Raw genomic sequence first — 13333 nt, forward strand, 5'->3', positions numbered from 1 at the left:
TTAAGCAGAAAGTCTAGATGATGTTCAGTTAACATGGATAGGAGAGGTGATAAGGGTACAGTAACCTTCTTGTACTTTAGAAAGCCCAGATCCTTCTCAATTATAGGAATAAAATCAGAGTTCTGGTCTTTGCTTGTAGGTATTGTTTCCTAGAGCATCCAGCCTTAACGTCCACAACTGCACATGCGTGGTCCTTGATCACCTCACCCATTCAGTATACATTAAGTGCTACAGAATTTGTCTCCTGTCCTCACTCAGCCAATTCTTATCCCTTCTGGCTGTCCTAGTATGCCTGGAAATAATTTTAAGTGTATGGACTCTCTTTTACTGGAGGTATGGAAACCTTAAGGAAGTGTTTCTTGGTAATAGGAAACCTTTGCCCCCCCCCCCCCACCTCCATTTTCTACTTTCCCGAAGAAGTCATGCTGATACTAAACTTTTCTCTTCCTCTCCTGTTTCTCGGCTTTCTGGCTGTCTTGCCTTATTAATCGCTAAGTGCTGGGAAATGAGCTTCTGGTTCCAGATCCCATGATCATTGTACTATACAGCACGATTTTCATTATATAATTGATTGTTTTATCTCTAAAATTATTTTGTATATTGTCCTTTTCTTCAATGCCAGGGCTCAGCAGAGGGAAGAGACACTGTTCCTTATTGATGGTGGACGTGTGGAGGTTGGCAATACCATGACAACAATCCCATGGCTAAGACTCCTAAATTATATCCTGTTCTGTGAACCTTTATTTGTAAGTATTTTAGTTCTGAATGTCAAAATCCTAGCAGGAGTTATTTTAGTCTAAAAGAAAGTTTTTGACATGATACCAGGAACTGAATGACCAGATCACCAAGAAGACTGATTCATTTGCTTCTAAAAATATCAGGGGCTGAAAGGCATCAGCGTGTTCCTTTTTTATTTTCTGTGACTTTTGCTTTTCAGCCTGATGCTCTAGTGCTATGGATGGCTTACTCCATATAGTAGAAATCACAGAAGTTGGTAGTTTCTGAACCTTATGGCGTAATTTTTTAATATGAGAGACGGGGAGGGAGAGAGGGAGGGAGAGAGAGGAAAGAGGGAAAGGAGAGGAGAGGAGGAGGAAAAGGAGGAAGAGGAGGAAAAAGGAGGAGGAAGAAAAGGAGGAGGAAGAGGAGGAGGAGGAGGAGGAGGAGGAGGAGGAGGAGGAGGAGGAGAGAGAGAGAGAGAGAGAGAGAGAGAGAGAGAGAGAGAGAGAGAGGGAGAGACCACTCAGGTTCATTTTGAAAATTCCTCTAGTGGTCTGATGTTCCTGGCTCAGGCTGGAGTCTGTATCTAGATCATCTGATTGTAGTCAGACTGACATGAGGCTAAGAAGCTTGCTGGTTTTGATAGATTCATGCATATAGCAATGGGAAGGTATGGTGTTGGAGTTAAGCTTGTTGATAATACATCAACTGCTCATGAAAAGCAACAGTGTATTCTGACCTATTCAAGAAGTACTCAGTAAGCCCTGTGCCTGGTGTGATGCTTCTGTTACTATACTTCCCACAGCCTGTGCCCTTTGAATCCACTAAGTGTCTTCTTTCGGTGTAAATGGGAACTTAGGTTTTGCTTGACTTTGATGGTCTATGAGCTGTCAATTAAGAGGATATCCACAAAACGAGTTGCCATGGTTGAGCTACCGAGAAAAATTAATGTAATAGCATTGTATGTCGGAAACTGTTTTCTTTGAGATGTCATTCTTGTATTCCTTCTGTTTCCTACAGACATTTGAAAGTGAAGAAATCCTCATGCTGATAAGTTACAAGGACAAATCATGAAAGAGATTTGGAAGAAAAGATGGATGGCAGTGTCAGTCAAGAGCTGGGCCTCAGAAGTCCTCCTTTCCACAGCAGCCTATAGCTTAACCATGACTATGAGTTAAGGAACTTTTCTGCATGTTTTCTCCGCCTGCTCTTCTCCCAGGTTCCCTCTTCATGTGGCTCAGAATAACCTCCTGTGGCCAATTGTGGGTTGAAGATAATTAGCCTTTAATTATCACCAGTTACATTTTCACCTGTTTCACTTTCAAATCCCTGGCACTTCTAGTTTTCCAATTAGCTGATTCATTCTTCAACAAGGAACGATGGAGAATCAGGCTTGCCCTCTGGGAACCGACCTGTTCCCCACTAAGTTTTCAAGTTATATTTTAGCTCATGTAAGAACTCCCTTAAGGGAATCAACTTATTTTAATATATAAACACACAACACACACACACACACGCCACAGAGATCTCAGATCAAAAGTGTGTTGTTCTCTCTGCAGTAGCTGAATCTGACTAGACACTGGAAATCCTGTCTCTGGGGAGATCAGAATGATGAATATTACTCAAGAAAAGAACAGACAGATTAAAATTTACTCAAATGGGCAAACCTTTATTTTCAATCTACAGAAAACTTTCTACTCTGCCTTCTTTGATGGTTGCATGGGCATAGAAGTCTAAAGCAAAATACCAGGATGATAAATAAATAAATAAATAAATAAATAAATGCTCGAAACATCTGAGAGAGTTGAAGAAAGTTAACGGACTCTTCAACAACCTAGCAAATTTAATATAAAACATTTGCTAACCCAACAACAAAAAAAAAGCAATTTGCAAAAAGGAAAAAAAGGGAGATAATTTATCCTGTAGACCTTTTAATATTTTTATATCTTTGTATCACACAGTATCATATAGACATAAGGGTGAAAGCATAGAATAAACGTGTGTAGGGCTGCTCTGAGAATAAGTGCTCGTTAGCATGCAAATCCTTTATTAAGATGCAAATAATTTAACTACAATGTGGTGAGGGTCCCCAGAGTAAATAATTTCCATTTTCATTACTGAATATGATACAAACACCCATAATATTTTCTCTGAAAATTACAGTATTTATTTAGAACTCTATGATCTGCCAACAGATTTTATCTCCAGAATCTTTACTTGAAAACATGTCAATGATCAGATCATTTTGCCGACTTAGAAGTAAAGGTTGAAAAAATGGAAGGTCAAGAGCTATGGTACCAGGGACTGGAAACATGCAGCTATTTCTAAAACATTTCTGGGTTTTTGAGTTTTGACTAAGTGCAGTGCTCACTAATGGTTTTATGTTTGTATAAATATTAATCAATTTATCCCCCCTTCATTCAAATTAAAAAATATTCAAAATATAATCAATGTGTTACTAGGTTCCATGTTAAATATATGTTTTCAAATTTAATAGTTTGTTAATAAATAATTTGAGATATCACCCTTTACAGTTTGCAACTTGTAGAGATGAGTCTCCTGGGAAATTCTATTGTACAAAGAACTATATGTGATATTCTTGTTAAAAGGTTTCACTTTCTAAATGGAAAAAAATAGCTCAGTGACATAGTTTAATGTTTGTATTTTCAGTATTTTATATCTAATTGATGGGGAATGAATGATGAGAAGGGAAGAAAGAAAAAAGGAAGAAGGGAAGGGAGGGAAGGAGAAAGGAAGGAGGAAAGGGAGGGAAGGAGAAAAGGAAGGAGGGAAGAGTGGACAGAAGAACTGAGCAATAGAAGGAGGAACCTCTCTCTCTAGTTTGTCTGAATTACTTGTTATGCCACAGTGAACTGTGAACTTCCTAATTTCCTAGCAGTCGTGATTATATACAATATCTAACGCTATGGCCTACAAATCAAATTGCCAACAAATATATGAAAAAACGCTTATTACTATCAGCCATCAGAGAAATTCTAGTCAAAACTACAGTGAGATTTTCTCTGACCCCGGATCGGGTGGCTGGTGAGGATGTAGCCATAGAGGCCATCTCTTGCACTATTGAGAACATAAATTAGTTCAGTACTGTGGGGGGCATCATGGAAAGTCCTCAAACCAGGAAATGGAAAGCACTGCAGAAAACAATATCAGCATACAAAAGCGACATTTGCACAGCCATGTTTAATGTCACACTATTCATGAGAACTAATATATGGAGTCAGCATGGGTGCTCATTAATATATGAGTGGATAAAGAAAATGTGTCTGTCTACAACGGAATCTTCATCTTATAGAGTATGACAAAAGTCCATCATTTGCAGCAGAATGGATCAAACGAGATCATGCTAAGTAAAACAAGCTGTACATACAAAGGCAGTTACCAAGTGAATTCTGTCATTTGTTGAAGCTTAAGAAGCAAACCAAGCTCCATGGTCATTAGTGATTACTAAAGGATGGAAGGAGAAAAGAGGTGTGTACATGGAGAGAAGTATGTAAAGGGAAGCTAGGTTTGACCACAATGTCATGTGCATGCATAGAAACATCACCCTAAATCTCATTAATACCTATCATTAGAATAGGCAGACTAACTCTGTGATACAACAGATAAATAAATTGGCAGCAAAACCTACTCAGATACATTAGCATAAGTTAGCTAAGGAGGGCCATGAGACTCAAGATGAGGTTGTTACTTTATACAGGGTGTTTCCAAAACCCATCTCCACCCAACCTAAAAGAGGGGACTTCTGCCCCTAGACCAAGCAGAGAGGGGCCACCCAGAACCCCCTCTGACAGGCGATCTGAATTCTTGCTTAGGCTGCGAGGCTAAGCACTGCAAGGGAATATAAATAAAAGATAAAAATATCTCTCTGGGTTCCCTGAGGGACAAGCCTGACTGCATAGGGGTTGACGTCAAATGTATCCCCACTTCAGGAAAAAGGCATCAGGATGTGTATGGCCCTCATCCCTCACTGGACAACGACAGGGGGACCGGAGCCATTACAAGGTCCCCTTCAAGTACTGGAGGTCAGGCCTCTATTCCCGTCTTTGCAAGATTAGAATTGCCACAGCCCTTCTATACTTAGAGAAGGGAGGAGATGTCAGGGGCATCCCTGCTTACACACTGAAGGCCTAAAATCAGCCATAGACCTAAAATCAGCAATAGACCTGTCATACATATATACTAACACCAAGTCTTGGGTCTCTGTGGATAAACATTGAAACAGATGGCTATAAGCTAATGTAAACAGGCAGTTTTTGTGACAATTTACCAGCCTGAGTAGTCATAGACCTTGTAAATAGGTAGCCTTGGCAGACAATACCAACTTAGATAAGGACAAGCGAGTCATAGGCAGAGTCATAGTGACTTGTCCCCTGAACCTTCACTCAGCTGATATCCCATTCTAAAAGATATCTGTATTCCCCCTGAACACCCACACTCCAGTGTCAGTCCCTTCCCCACATCCTGCCTTTCTGTGTTTATAACCCCTGTGTGAATGAATTACGATTTGAGAAAAAATAAATTATTTTAGAAAAAAAGAACATTTAATCAAAATAAAATGAGATGCAGTTTTAAAGCATTCACAGTTCATAGTCAGTCATCAATGGAGATGTCTATTGTGGCTTTCATGGATTATCTTCCCTCATCACACAGGGGACCAATATTTTGGTTTGCTACATCCCATACATACATATTTGGTTCTTGGTGGCTTTGCTTCTCGGAAACCCATGACTTTGTTGCATGGCATGGTATTGTTAGCATTCCAAGCAGAGGTTCCAAAGGCATGTTAGAAATGACCTAATATATGTCATTTCCTACATTAGAAATTACCATCACATCAAAAAAACTCCTTGATTCTCTCCAAGCAAATCTGTTAATTAGCAATGATCTCTTCTTGTTTTCCTCAAGTATCTTCAAGTGTGGAAGTAAGCATACCCTAATACAGTAGACATTTGAGCAGTAAACAGTGTCCAGTGTCCATGTGTAGGCTTAGGTTATTTAAAACTTTCTGTAATAAGGGTTCCCAAATGCTTCGATTCCCCTTCTAGCCCACTGTCCAGTGGTATGGCAGAGAATGGGTAATAGTACAACGGGGAAGTAGACCTGTTTAAAAGTAGTTCTTTGAGGTGATTGCAATCTCCATTTGTCAGGGTATCAGCAGTCCAGTTCAGTAGTGTCATGATACCAATAGTTCAAAGTGTCACCAACCATGAATCAGCAGTGGCTGCAAGATCTAGTAGAAACTGCCATGCCTCCTCCAAATCAGCATGAGTCAGCGGGAGTGACTAGGACCAGCCTAAATGCCTTGAGAAGTTCTCTGCTTTGCCTCTCTCAGCAAAGTAAAGATTAACAAAAATTTGAGGCCAACAAAGCATTTTAAGTCTAGCTATGCAAGCACACTGCCCACTGTTTGTTGGGTCTTACTTATACTCCCTCCCAACATCATATATCCTCTCATGGATCTGGCTTCAGCAAAACGTCACTTGAGTCTGCATCTCGTGACACACCAGAAATCTCCACTTCATCTCTGTCTTCCTATTTTGCCACATTGTGCCATGGCATCTCTTGGTTGTATGGTCCAACATGGTGTCTCTTGGTCATATGGTCCAATCATTGATACTTCTGCTCTAGTACTGCATTCATGTTCACTGCAGTCATAAAGGGTAGAAGGGAAGTCTGATGACCTCTGTCACCAGTAATAAGGCCAGCAATCTGTGCCCTGTGCTGGCACCTTTACATTCACTGTGTCTTCTTACAAAATTGCTGAGCTGAGATTGAACTTAAATTTCTGTTTCCCAAGTTTTCCCTAGTGCAAATAGGTACGCTTACTACCACCTTCCTCCTCCTCTTCATCCTCTTCCTCTTCCCCTTCTTTTATTTCAGCTCCACTCCCACATTGGACTCTTCTATCTAAGCTACATGATATGTCCTTGGGACAATGAAGTGTTTCAGTTGAGTAAAAGTCGTCTTGATTAGCTTTAACTGTCAGTTTGGCACAATGTAGAATTTTCTGGGAAGAGAATTTTGATTGAGGAAATGCTTAGATCAAATTGATCTGTGGGCTTGTCTGGAGAATTCTCTTGAGTCTTAATTGATATAATAAATTACACTACGGGTGGCAGTATATCCTAAGTAGGTGGTTTTGAACGATATATATATATATATATATATATATATGTATAAGCTGAAGATAAGCTTGCCTTCCTGCCAGCAACCATCATCCTTCATGCTTCCTGCCACTTCTTTGGCTGTGAAATGAGTTCTTTGATTAGTGATTCTGCATTATGGAATATCAAGCAAATCTGCATTCAAATTCCTGCCTTGAGTTCCTGTCTTGACTCTCCTCAATGATGGACTGTGATCTGGAATTATAAGTCAAATAAATTCTTTCATCCTCTAAACTGATTTGGTAAGAGTGTTTTATCCTAGCATCAGGAATGATGCTAGAAGAAAGGTCTACAAATTTCTCTTTGGAGCTCTAAGTGTCTAGCAGAAGAATACTGGAGTTTTTAAAACATAGTTAAAGTAGGCTGCATCCTGAAGATGAATGTCATAAAGATGGTTCACCAAAAGTCAGAGACCTGGAAGTTTTTGTAAACTAGGAACATTATCAGTTTGACACTATCTCATGGTACCAAGAGAATTTGTGCTATTCTACTGACAGAATGTGAGACTAATAAATTTTAGTTTCCTCTTTTCTGTCACTATTATATAAAATATCTCTTTAAATGTCTTTTATGAATTAAAATCATAACATTAAATATGCTTGAAGAGAATATATCTCGTTTTTTCTTCTTTTAAAACTAAAACTCTCTGGTCTAGTTCACAAAGACTTAAAGTAGAAATGCAATGATTCCCTTCAGAATCTTCCTGTAACTGTGACAGCCTAACAGTCAGTGTAGACTGTTTGCAAAAACAATAAAGAAAAGAGACAAAACAATTGAGACTTGTTAAAAATCAAAACAAAGCATTTTTTGTTACCAATCCTTGAACAGTGATTTATGCCAAATATAGTGACATTATACTCACAGCCCACTTAGGATTTCAAATTACTTGTTCAAGTATTTCATTTGAAATAGCACAGAAGAAAATTTGATTTGCTGTGAAATACTTTAGCATCTCCCTTAGTCAATGGTGAATTTGTCATTAATATGAACTTTTACAGAATACTCCTCTCTCCACTTGGTTACTTGAGGAGTCTACTTCAAGTTTTATTGCATGTAATTTTTCCATATTGAAATTCAGGCATGAAAATTGGTTAAAAAATAAAAATCGGAAATACAAAGATATACTTGTTTGTGTTTTAGGAACAAAATTGGCTGGTATTGTTTCTAGTCTAGAATAAAGGCTTCTGTGAGTTATGATTCATTCTTGGCAAAGGCACATTCAACAGATGAATGATAATAAGATATTCTGTAAGTTTTCTATAAGGGGAGGTTCATTGTAGCTAACCATTTGACTTGATTATTTAACTATGTTTTATCAAATATTTCCCCAAACTAGCTACTATTGTATAATTGGCTGACAAATCTACAAAAATATGTATATGTTACAATTATCAACAATACATAAATTAAGTACCATGATGTTTTAAAATGAAAAACGTGATGACTATGCACAACCATGTTGCATTTACAAAATCTAGATTCACTATCGTCACGTGTGTTCCAGAATCATGTGGCTCATCAGCACCTTCCAAAGTATTAGCTACAATACAATATTCACAAAATTCCTGCAATAGTCTTCATAAAGAAGAGAGTCCATATGCAAAGATATTACTGCTGTAAGAGGCATAGCCTAGCTTACATCTAGAATTGGCCTGTTGTATAATGAGAGCAATGAGACACGAGCTTTAGATTTAAAGACAAGATTTTAAACAAAGGTTATATATTCAGAAGTTTAGTAGTTGTATTCAGAGGTATACTAGGAACGACTTTGTAATTTTTAAAAACCTTATAATTTATTTGCTGTTAGCTTTGTTTGAGTGTATTATTGTATAATTTGTAAACCATATGAATGAGGAGAGCACCATATTTTTCAAAGAGAATGGGTTGTAACTGTTTCAACAGGAATCATGGGAGAATTGCAGAACATTACATTGAGACTGCATCACAGTCTGGAAGAATTATAAAGATGGGAATGATTCTCATAAAAAAGCCCCAGAAAGTTAATTGTTAATTTATATATCAGCATATTTGTGGGGGACAGGAGAAATAGGAAGGCACAGGGGAAAGAAAATATATCATTCACATTGCCAAAGAATGAGAAGAATGAAGAACTGGCTTTTGGGGTGATCCAGGTTAGAGGTCATAAAAACACCTTGTAGGGTGATGACTATAAAATCATTCTGATATATGAGATGAGAAGCCAAGAGTGAGTCAGCATGAAAACTTGGTTCCTGAATTGTGCAACTGCAGGGCTAATCAGCAAGTCAGAAGGCAGAGGAAGCACACACTGGAGACAGAGGGAGATGCTGTACTCTGTTTGGGCTTTGTTGAATTTTGGAAGTCTAGAAGATACCTAGGGGGAGGCACAATGACAGAAGCTTAGAAGAGATGTTGGCCTGTGTGTATATGACTGGACATGGAGACCAGCTGTAATGTGGAGATACCACATATACATAGAGGAACTTTCAGAGACCATGTGTGTTAAGAAAAAGAAAAGACTCATGGTATAACCTGGATGGCCATAAACACTGAAAAGACCTGCAAAGAAAGTGAATGTTTGTGAAGATAACTAATCTGTAGCCTGAAAAGTAATTTCTTAAAAGGTATCATTAAGTCTAATAAAAATGACAACTTTCTATTTTTGCATCAAGATTCAGAGCATGAATTTTTGACTTTGTATAAAATATAGTTTTTGTTCCAAGTATACAATTCCACCATAGACTACAAAAGGAATTACAGGTAACACAAAAATAAGTGTGGCTGTGTTCATTAAAATGTATTCACAAAGTAAGTAACTGACTACATTTGGAATCTAGGCTGTTGTATACTAATCCTTGAAATACAGTCAGTCCTAGGATGGTGAGGAGGTTATTAGAAAAGAAAGGATTTGCCAGTGCCATAGAACGGTGCCAAATGATGAAATGAGCTGAAGCTGCCACCATCCACAAAACTCCATCATCAAGCTGTCTCCAACCATTTCATTAAGTCACTACTGTGGAGTTAGGAATCCTGTACCACAAGGAGGTAGAACTCAGAAGTGAGAAGGAAACAGGAAGTGAGGAGAAGGAGACAGGAAGTGAGGCAAAGGAAACAGGAAGTGAGGAGAAGGAAACAGGAAGTAAGGAGGAGGATAGCGAGAAGAAACACTTTGTGGAGGACTTTGCAGGAGAGAGACAAAGAAAAAATCAGTTCGTGGAAATTAGGAAAGAAAGGCTTTACCTACTTGATTGTGTTGGAAGATGGAGGAGTAAGTTCTCCTTGGTGAGCAGACTTCTGGTCTGAGCATGGAGCAGGCAGAGACTGGTTTAACCTCACAAGGACTCATCCTCTCTTGTGATAAGAGAGAAAGAGAACTATTGTAGATGGAATATATAGATTTCCCTTAGTCCTGATCTAGCCAATTATAGAGGTCTAGTGTCAGATTATAGACCTAAAATTTGAGGAGAAATGAAATTATTTAAGGGAAAGTAACAAAATAAGTTGTAAAATTGATGGATTAGTCTCCCAAAACTTTTAATTAGGTCACTGGTGCTATCTGTAACAGTTTTCCAAGACACTCTCCTTCTCAATTCCAGCTCTTCAACATATTTTCCCTGCATACACTTCTGCCATATTGTGTTACCTGGCCATAAGCCCCAAAGCAACAGGATCCAGCAGCTAAACCACAGGACAAAATGGACTTTTTTTTTCCCCCTCACAAGTAAATTTTTTTCAGTTGTACCATAATGGTGAAAAAATGGTTACGTAGACTTCAATTTGTACGAGGATGATAAATGATGGTCTAAATGTATTGTAATTATATTATGAATTATATGATACAGGCCGCTGAGATCTCTGAGGCATCAGAAGTCATGAAAAAAAAAAAGACAAAGCAAAATCTACATGTAGGATAGCCTGTGAAAGAAATGGAAAGGCAGGATTTGAATGTCATTATAGCTGGTAGGATACTACCAGAGTACTGTACATACTTTTGTAATATGTCAAACTGTATTGTTGCTAAACTGTATTGTTATACAAAATGCATACTTTATTTAAATGAATATGAAAAGCTTCCCACACTAACAAAAAAAATTAGAAAACTCAGAACTGAGCATTTCAGGAAATTAAGCAATGTATAAAAAAACACAAGCATACACACACACACACACACACACACACACTCCTCTCCAGAGGACTGTGATTGTCCTTGTAAAGTGATTGGAAGTCGTTAACATCTGTGACATTTCAGATCAAGGAAAATATTTTCTACTACATTTACTTTGGTCTTAAATTCTACAAATAGAGTATATGTGCACATGCAAGTGTGTGTGTGTGTGTGTGTGTGTGTGTGTGTGTTCAGTGTATTCATGGGTGGGCTTTCTTTCTCACACATTCTTTTTTTATTTTTCAACCCCAGTCTCTCCCATCCCCCCAGTCGTCACCCTCTACCTTGGCCTTTGGCCAAGAAACTCTTGTGTTATTGTAGGATCCTCATTTTACCTCAGCTCTTTCTTCTCCTTTTCTTTCCTTTATACTCCTTTTAAAATTTTTTCAGGTGCAATTTAGTTATAATTCACAATAGAATAAGTTAATGGAAAATTTTGAAAGGAGACAACCAAATTCACTTTAAAAATAGTTAATTTGAATCACGAATATTCAAATAGGTAACGTGAATTCCTAGGAAAAATATCATTTCCATCAAGCATGTCATTTTTGAAATAGTGAGTGCTGGGAGAGATTTTAGCAATTTTGGACATTTCAATGTTCATGATTCATATGGTGACTTAGTTTAGAACAGGAGAAAGACAATTTACTGGCTGACAAAATGTCCAGTTATATATTTACATTTCCTCAGTATGGAAAACAGTCATAACACCTAGGGTATTAGTTTCCCGTTTATTGGCCTTTTGCATTTCACACAAAAAAATAGCCTCCATTTCCAATTATTCATGATAATACGCAGTATTCACTCACCAGGATTGAGGCTGAAAGTGTTTCATAGAACTTCATCACCTAGATGTTATTTAAAATACAGACTTCTGGGCTTCATTTAGGATACAATTGGTATTTTATGTAATTATTGGAAGGACACTTATAGCTGATGTTAACAGTTTACATCTTTCCAGCAGCTCCTAACAGCAAACTTGTTTCAAATGAGTCCCTGAGAAAAACACATTAACTCTGGAAGGATCTGTGGAGCCTCGTTCCCTCTGTGGAGGAAATCAGCCTCATTATTAATAAAGACAAGCAAGTGCAGGGGAAGAGCAGTTACCCCCTTTTAATGGACTTTTAAAATCAGTTTCTCAAGCTGTTGAAGAATGCAATAAAATAAAATTAAATTAAAAGAAATGTCAAGGACAAGAAAACAAATTTAAAAATTAACAAAGCCCACAATAAATTAGCAATTACACGTCCATCAAAGGTTTTAAAGACGGTTGATCTTGGCAAAAAGTGAAAAAAAAAAAAAGAATCAACATTCTTATAGCTTTAGCGGGAACAATTATTATCATTGCAAATTCCTTAAACTATTAAGCTGAGAATAATTCAGAAATATCATTAGCAGTCAAATTACTGAAAAGGCCTGTTTTCTTTCCCTCTTTGTTTAATTTAAACTTAATGTCTGGTTATTCTCACACAAGCAGAAAATGCTGATAAATAATTCCAGAGCATGCCTAAACATCTCCCTTCACAGCTAGCTTCTAATTTGATCTCCGGAGACCCTTCTCAGTAGCTGAATAAAATATTTTCATTTATTCTAGGAGAGCCTCCTCTACCACACGTTTCTAATCTCGGGCTGTTCGGTAATGCCTCTAGATGAAGTCTTCAGCAAATCATTAAACTTGTTCAATAACGACGTAACAAAGCACAGGAGACTTGGCGTCAGTGCAGCAAGGAAGTTTTTCAAATGGAGAGAAAGAGGGAGAGAGAGGAAAAAAAACTTTAATAAGCCAACTTGAATTTCTAGGGCAAGTTGAAGAGATTATTTAACACTTGAAACTTTCTAGCAGTTAGGGACAAGGAGACTCTCAAATCCATGGTGCCAGAACGTCTGGCAGGGCCCGTACTTGTGAGGTGGAGCAGAGTCCCTGAAGTTGAGTTTGCTTTTGGAATTCAGCTTCAGATGGTGCCTGGGTCCCAGAACACTTGCTGAATCCAGTCCCTGCAAAGCGCAGGCTCTGCTGATCAGCCTGTTTGTTCTTCATACAAATAAATGTCTCAATGATCAGATAATGAAAATTACTTTCCCCACACTGTCTGGAGCCATCAAGACACAATTTGATGAAATGAGATTAAAGACTTGTGAAAAGGAAATTTTTTCTGTCCTAGGCTGGGAACTCACGATACATATTGATGATTCATGCCATGCAAGACACATTACTAATTAAGAAGCTGTGTTAGCAAAATGAAACTACTTCTTAATATATGAAGATGTCAGACTTGGTGCCAGA

Source organism: Grammomys surdaster, unplaced genomic scaffold, assembly GCF_004785775.1.
Source record: "Grammomys surdaster isolate TR1022 unplaced genomic scaffold, NIH_TR_1.0 125460, whole genome shotgun sequence".
NCBI classification, from domain to species: Eukaryota; Metazoa; Chordata; class Mammalia; order Rodentia; family Muridae; genus Grammomys; species Grammomys surdaster.